Source organism: Schistocerca cancellata, chromosome 1, assembly GCF_023864275.1.
Source record: "Schistocerca cancellata isolate TAMUIC-IGC-003103 chromosome 1, iqSchCanc2.1, whole genome shotgun sequence".
Taxonomy (NCBI): Eukaryota; Metazoa; Arthropoda; class Insecta; order Orthoptera; family Acrididae; genus Schistocerca; species Schistocerca cancellata.
Genome location: NC_064626.1, coordinates 1194494855 through 1194502889, shown reverse-complemented (window position 1 = coordinate 1194502889; position 8035 = coordinate 1194494855). Strand labels below are relative to the sequence as shown.

Below are 8035 nucleotides of genomic sequence, written 5' to 3'. Positions count from 1 at the left end.
AATATAATAATTCCAATCCCAAAGAAAGCAGGTGTTGACAGATGGGAAAATTACCGAACTATCAGTTTAATAAACCAAGGCTGCAAAATACTAACACGAATTCTTTACAGAAAAACTGGTAGAAGCCGACCTCGGGGAAGATCAGTTTGGATTCCGTAAAAATGCTGGAACACGTGAGGCAATACTGACCCTACGACTTATCTTAGAAATTAGATTAAGGAAAAACAAACCTACGTTTCTAGCATTTGTAGACTTAGAGAAAGCTTTTGACAATGTTGACTGGAATACTGTCTTTAAAATTCTGAAGGAGGCAGGAGTAAAATTCTGGGGGCGAAAGGCTGTTTACAACTTGTACAGAAACCAGATGGCAGTTATAAGAGTCGAGGGGCATGAAAGGGAAGCAGTGGTTGGGAAGGAAATGAGACAGGGTTGTAGCCTCTCTCCTATGTTATTCAATGTGTATATTGAGCAAGCAGTAAAGAAAACAAAAGAAAAATTCGGAGTAATAATTAAAATCCATGGAGAAGAAATAAAAACTTTGAGGTTCGCCGATGACATTGTAATTCTACCAGAGACAGCAAAGGACCAGTAAGAGCAGCTGAACGGAATGGACAGTGTCTTGAAAGGAGGATATAAGATGAACATCAACAAAACCAAAACGAGGATAATGGAATGTAGTCCAATTTAATCATACAGGAAAGGTGCATGCCTTCGGGAAAAATTACGGCTGTAGTTTCCCTTGCTTTCAGCCGTTCGCAGTACCAGAACAGCAAGGCCATTTTGGTTAATGTTACAAGGCCACATCAGTCAATCATCCAGACTGTTGCCCCTGCAACTATTGAAAAGGCTGCTGCCCCTCTTCAGGAACCACACGTTTGTCTGGCCTCTCAACAGATACCCCTCCGTTGTGGTTGCACCTACGGTACGGCTATCTGTATCGTTGAGGCACGCAAGCCTCCCCACCCACGGCAAGGCCCATGGTTCATGGGTGGTATTTATACAGGGTGAAAATTATTTAAACGGACAAACTCTGGGACATTGCACAGGAGACCAAACCAAACATTTTTCTCTATTGTCATAATTACTTATGAACTCAACATCTCTTAGCACTCTTGCAATAGTGCATAACATGGAGGCGAATCAGACGAATGTAAGAAACGTCCTTCTTGAGCCATTGTTAATCCATTTCACTTAGAGCGTGTTCGCAATCTGTAACCAGATGATTATCGACTCAGAGTACAGTATTCGCAGTGGTGCCTGAAAGAGTGTCAAATGCATCCTACATTTCCGTTCTCTGTGCTGTTTACACAGGATTAAAAACCATTCAAAAGTCTAGTCGCAAAAAATATTGTTTATTCAAGACAACCGGTTTCAGCAGTCTCAGCTGTCATCTTCAGGTCCTAAACATTTTTTTGTAACAACGATTTTCATTTTACGCTGACCTCATGCGCAAGATGTCAAGCGCACAAAACTCAGTACATTATAAACGTTTGTCATCGCTACTGTGCTGAGTTATTTCCACTTGACATCTTGTGCATGAGGTCAGCGTAAATTGAACATGTGTACCACAAAAAAAAGTTTAACACCTGAAAATGACTGCTAGGTCTGTTTAGAAACCGGTTGTCTTGAATAAACAGTATTTTTTGCAATATTGGCTTTTGAATGGGTTTTAACAATTAAAACAGATCGCCCTTCAATATATTCTTAATGAGAAAATTCAGTTTACAGTTGAAGCAACGTTCGAACGAGATGGGGTCTCCAACATCTGCAGTTCGCATGTTTTGAGCCACATTTACTCGTGTCATCAATTGCAGTTCTGCATGAATGTGTGGGCAAATGTTGTTGGTGACTATTTATTTGGCCCATATTCGCTACCTAGACCATTAAATGGCAGGAATTATTACAATTTCCTCTCCAGAGCATTGCCAGAGTTACTGGACTAGGTGCTGCTCGGTACAAAGCAGCGCATGTGGTTCCAGCATGACAGGGCGCCGACACATTTCTGTCGTCCTGTGCTTCGGTTCTTGAACCGACAGTTCCCACAAAGGCGGATTAGCAGTGATGGTCCTGTACCATGACCGCTTCGATCCCCTGTTTTGACATCCCTGGACTTTTTCGTGTGACGAGGGATGTGAAACCTTGACTCTAAGCACTTTTGTATTAAAAGAGGATCTGGTTGCCGGATAGCAGCAGCAGCAGTAGGAACTAAGGACAGTCCTGCACTCTTTGACTCTGTTACACAGAAGGTGACCCACCAGTGTGGCCTGTGTTTACAAGTGAGTGGTGACATTTTACACCCTCTCCTGTAATTGAAGTAACTGTCTTGTGTTACTGTTGTTGTCCCTCAGTAATAAAGAATTAAAACTTGTTTGTGTTACTTTTTGTCCTCACTGGATAACGCATTAGAAAAAGTGTTCTCATGCCCCCATACAATCTCCCAGAACTTGTTAGTCTAATTAATTTTCGCCCAGAGAAAACTCGGTGTCACGGTTTAAAAAATACTCACAGGAAGATATGACATTAAAGGAAAATATTTGTTTCGGTGTCTTGTACAAACTCCCAGACTTAGTCGATTTAAATAACTGTCTCACTATTTGCTCTTTGTGTGGAATTTTGGATGTCCTGTCTCTGGCTTTGAATGCGCTGTGGATTCCAGTCCCTTACACATAGGACGGCCACAGCCATACTTTCCATACTGACCGGCCAGACCTCCGTTCAAATGATTCAAATGGCTCCAAGCACTATGGGACTTAACATCTGAGGTCATCAGTCCCCTAGAACTTAGAACTACTTAAACCTAACTAACCTAAGGACATCACACACATCCATGCCCGAGGCAGGATTCGAACCTGCGACCAAAGCAGCAGCGCGGTTCCGGACTGAAGCGCCCAGAACCGCTCGGCCACTGCGGCCAGCCCAGACCAACGTGCATGTGTGACTATTTTCAATTAACTGAGTATGACAGCTTTCTGCAAATTCTCAGATTTTCGTAACTCATCTACTACTGGCTTTATGACTAGCCTTCGCCTCTCGTCTCTACAATTGTTAGCATCTGAGAATGGAGTTATAATGCCCTGAAACCGGTCTTGCAGTTGATAAATAAATTCTCTTTATTATTGAAATGGATTCTTACTTTACGAACATTATCGTCATCACCAGCTTAGAGGATTGATGTCTTAGAGACAGTTCGATCATCAGAGATGTAATGATGGATATACAGTGAACAGCCAGAGCATTATGACCATCCATCCAATAACCGGTATGTCCATCTTTGGCACAGAGAACAGCTGCCATACGTCGTGTCATGGAAGCAATGAGGCCTTGGTAGATTGCCGGAGAGAGTTGGCACCACATTTGCACACAAAAGCCACCTAAAACCCGTAAATTCCAGGGAGGGTGCCGAAGAGCTCAGACGCCCTTTCAGTCACATCCCAGACGTGTTCGATCGGGTTCAGATCTGTCGAGTTGTGCCAGCCAGCACACCAATTGGGACACAACTAGTCCATCACACTACTATCCTTGTGATATGGCGCATTATCTTGTTGAAAAATGCCACTGCTTTCCGTCAATACGATCGTAGTGAATTGGTGTACGTGGTCTGCAACCAGTGTACGATGCACGTAGGCCGTCTCCACTCTCCTCATGGATGCCCACGTGAATGCTCCCAAGAGCATAACAGAACCGCTGCCAGCTTGTATCCTTCCCTCAGTACAGGTGTCAAGCGGCTGTTCCCTTGGAAGACGACGAATTCCCGCCCTCCAATCGGCATGATGCAGAAGGTATCGGGATTCATCAGACCATTCAACGCTCTGCCATTGCGCCAACGTCCAGTACCAATGGTCACGTGCCCATTACACTCGTAGTTGCCGATGTCGCGGTGTTAACATTGGCACATGCATGGGTCGCCGGTTGCGGAGGCCCAGATTTAGCAGTTTTCGGTGCACTGTGTGTTCAGACGCACTTGTTCTTTGCCCGGCATTAAAGTCTGATGTTAGTTCCGCCACAGTTCGCCGGCCTACGACGTGCGACAATGCAGTTTCACCTTGCTTTCGCTGTGTGATGAAGACGCTCAGGAATCGTGTCTATTAGTTGTAACCTCCCCCTCACTTATCGACCTTAATAACAGTGAAAAATGAAACCGCGTGTACCTAATGGGAATTTGGGAAAAGCAATCGTCACCGAAGTTAATCTGTCGGTAAAGAGGGCGGAAAGGGTTACATCTAAATGAAAGGAAAAATGCAAATGAAACTGGTGGACATTAATTTTGAAAAGGGGTAAAGTTAATAAATAAAGTAAATGTGCGGCCGTTACGTTAACAATTAACTAGCGGTAATTAGATATTTGAGATTTGGGGAAAATTACGGTCGCCAGTCCTAAGGACAATTACTATAGTAACTGAAAAAGAAAGATTATTACACATATAATTAGCACTAGAAGCTTGGCAACTGAAGGTTGACACGTGTAGTGTGAAAACTGAAAGTTTGTCAGAAGTAATAAATTTCGCTACACTCTGACTTAATTTAGCAAAAGAATTAATAAAACCGGATAATCGAAAGTTAATTTAGTGACTGAAGTTAATAGTGAGCTTTCTTTCTGAAGCACATCGAAATTCAGTAAAATACGGTTAGTCTTGGACTACCTCAACAATCATTTCAAAAGCTACTTGAATCTACGCAATTTAGAAATAAGAGATTTAACTTTGAACTTGAATTAAATGATTCTGAACAATTAACAATAGTAAAATTTAGTACATACCAAGCTGAGCTGCAGTCACAGGTAAGCTAAAATACGGTAACAATTTGTGCTTGTGTAATCTAAATATTGTAGCCTGCCATGAATACCTTAACTGAACTTTGAAATTAAAGCAGTGAAATAGATTGATGCTGGCGTTTGAATTTCAACGACACTCGGGTTCATTCCGGAAAAGGAAGGGACCCTGCTTGGTAATGCAATTGGGACAATGAGCAACAAATGTTCATGCTAAGTTGCTGTAATTATAGTTACGAAAATGGAACTGTTTGAAAAGCTGAGGTCTGCCATACAGTTCTAAAACTTTACGTGCTTCCAGTCTTCCTTGTTGGTTGATTGAAGGTTTGAAGCCGTCGATCGAGGAGGTGGCGACAGTCACTCATTGTCGGCCGTCGCTGTTGCAGAAGCTGAATGTTGGCGCGCCTTCTTCTCGACACGGTCACCAGACGAAACGGGCTCTTGATGTGCGCCAGATAATGCTTCCCGACCGCGACACCATGTCAGAAACTATCATCGCAAGTCGAGCGCAATTACATGCTGCCAAACCCCGAAAGCGCGGCAACTCGCGGGAGCTTCACACAACACACCTGCTCCACTCGCTACTCCAGCCAGACTCTCTCTCTCCGCGCTCCACGCGACAGAGTTAACACTACCAAAGATCCTAAACACTCTGGTTCTCCACACGACCTATCGACGTATTCGTTCGATAGCATAGTTTTCCCTAGGCAAGACCCAGCGTAAAAATACAAATAATATTTACAAATCAACCAATTATACATCGACATAAATGCGTAAATATAGATATATACAAACAGTAAAATAATTACAATATATAAAGAGACAGAAATGTCATATCTTGAGGTAACAAAACAAGGAAAAAAAATTATAGTACAATAGATGGAAATAGGAGGATATGCATTTCCGGCGTTACAAGGTCTCCAACGAAATGGCAAATATATAACGAAAAAACCATATATATTTAGATTTTTGTTTTTGAAACGGGTAGCTGGAGGCAGCCTCAACGAACACTGGTCATAACGTCTTTCATGCGAAAGCTAACATCGATGTGTTTCCCATTACAAACGAAGCAAATTTTACAGAGGAATTTTACGTGCCAATCCGATAGAACAATCTCATATGAATTTAGCGTTATATTTGGTGTATCGAAATGCATTAACAGGGACAGTAAAATGCCAAGAATAGCTAGCAGTCCGGCAACGAGGAGAACACGGCAAGTGCCACAATCCGCTTTTCCACACACTTCGCTCATTGGAAGAGGAGTCACAATAAGCGAACTAGTATCTCGGCTTATCAGTATATCTTCTACTGTTTGTGAGAAAATGACGGTCAAAGTTTCAAGATACTTTGTGTCTCTTTTAGCGAGTAAATAGCTTAGCCAAAGCACAATGGCTAGCATCGTTTTCGAACCGAGTATTACTTTTATTTTTGTTTACCATTTATCTACTGTCCGCCCCCGGTAGGCGAGTGGTCAGCGTGACAGAATGTCAATCGGGGTCGATTCCCGACTGGGTCGGAGATTTTCTCCGCTCAGGGACTGGGTGTTGTGTTGTCTGGCTCATCATCACTTCATCCCCATCGACGCGCAAGTCGCCGAAGTGGCGTCAAATCGAAAGAGTTGCACCCGGCGAACGTTCTACGCGACGGGAGGCCTTAGTCACACGACATTTATTTTATCTACTCTTGTCAGTAGAAGATTACTACGCGAATGTTTTCCAACTTATGTTAAACAACGTTGTACTTATTCGTCTACTAAAAATTATTTGAAGTTATTTTAGATGAAATTCCTGTAGTGTATCCTCATTCATAATTAATAGAAAGCATCAGTTTTCGGGAAAGTGATCCGTTATGTGTGGTTTATCGGGAAATCATTGCCAAGGCGTGAAATCTTCAGTAGTGCTAACGACGTTTCTTTCCCGAATGAAATTCGTGCGAAGAAACGTCGCTGTGGCAAACCTGCCTTCGCGCGGTGGTCGTGCTGTTCGGAATTTCTATGTTTCAAATATCAAGAGAATGCTCCAAATCTTCCTGCAGAATAAACATATGAATAAAACATAAGTCTTAAGAATTGATATAAGAATGAAAAATACGAATATGAGAATTTAGAAATATTATAAACTCTGAAAATTCCATACACACATACATTATATTATAACAGTTATTGTGAAACCCGGTTTTAATTTTTCAATTAATATAACACCCTTGTATGTCCTGGCAACGGCCTTGCCGCAGTGGATACACCGGTTCCCGTAAGATCACCGAAGTTAAGCGCTGTCGAGCGTGGCCGGCACTTGGATGGGTGACCATCCGGGCCGCCATGTACTGTTGCCATTTTTCGGGGTGCACCCAGCCTCGTGAGGCCAATTGAGGAGCTACTCGACCGAATAGTAGCGGCTCCGGCCAAAGGAAATCAGCGTAACGACCGGGAGAGCGGTGTGCTGATCACACGCCCATCATATCCGCATCCTCAGGTGAGGATGACACGGCGGTCGGATAGTCTCGATGGGCCACTTGTGGCCTGACGACGGAGTGCTGCTTGTATGTCCTAACTTGATAAGAAACATTTGTGTAGCAACCTTCTACGGACATGGGTACAAAAATGAAAAAGATAAAATACGAGCAGCACCGTACGTCAGATGGAATTTTATCGCCAGCGGCGAGAATGAGAGCTGTTTTAAATACTTAAAATGGCGACGTTTTCCTTACTTGAACAGCGTGCAATCATTCGTTTTCTGAATTTGCGTGGTGTGAAACCAAATGAAATTCATCGACAGTTGAAGGAGACATGTGGTGATGGAGTTATGGATGTGTCGAAAGTGCGTTCGTGGGTGCGACAGTTTAATGAAGGCAGAACATCGTGTGACAACAAACCGAAACAACCTCGGTCTCGCACAAGACGGTCTGACGACATGATCGAGAAAGTGGAGAGAATTGTTTTGGGGGATCGCCGAATGACTGTTGAACAGATCGCCTCCACAGTTGGCATTTCTGTGGGTTCTGTGCACACAATCCTGCATGACGACCTGAAAATGCGAAAAGTGTCATCCAGGTCGGTGCCACGAATGATGACGGACGACCACATGGCTGCCCGTGTGGCATGTTGCCAAGCAATGTTGACGCGCAACGACAGCATGAATGGGACTTTCTTTTCGTCGGTTGTGACAACGGATGAGACATGGATGCCATTTTTCAATCCAGAAACAAAGCGCCAGTTAGCTCAATGGAAGCACACAGATTCACTGCCACCAAAAAAATTTCGGGTAACCGC

At 43.4% G+C, this 8035-nt stretch overlaps 1 pseudogene; it reads left to right on the top strand.

The window, feature by feature from the left end:
* Positions 1-6980: 6980 nt before the first annotated feature.
* On the top strand, positions 6981-7098 carry LOC126095249 (5S ribosomal RNA; annotated as a pseudogene).
* The last annotated feature ends 937 nt before the right edge of the window (positions 7099-8035 follow it).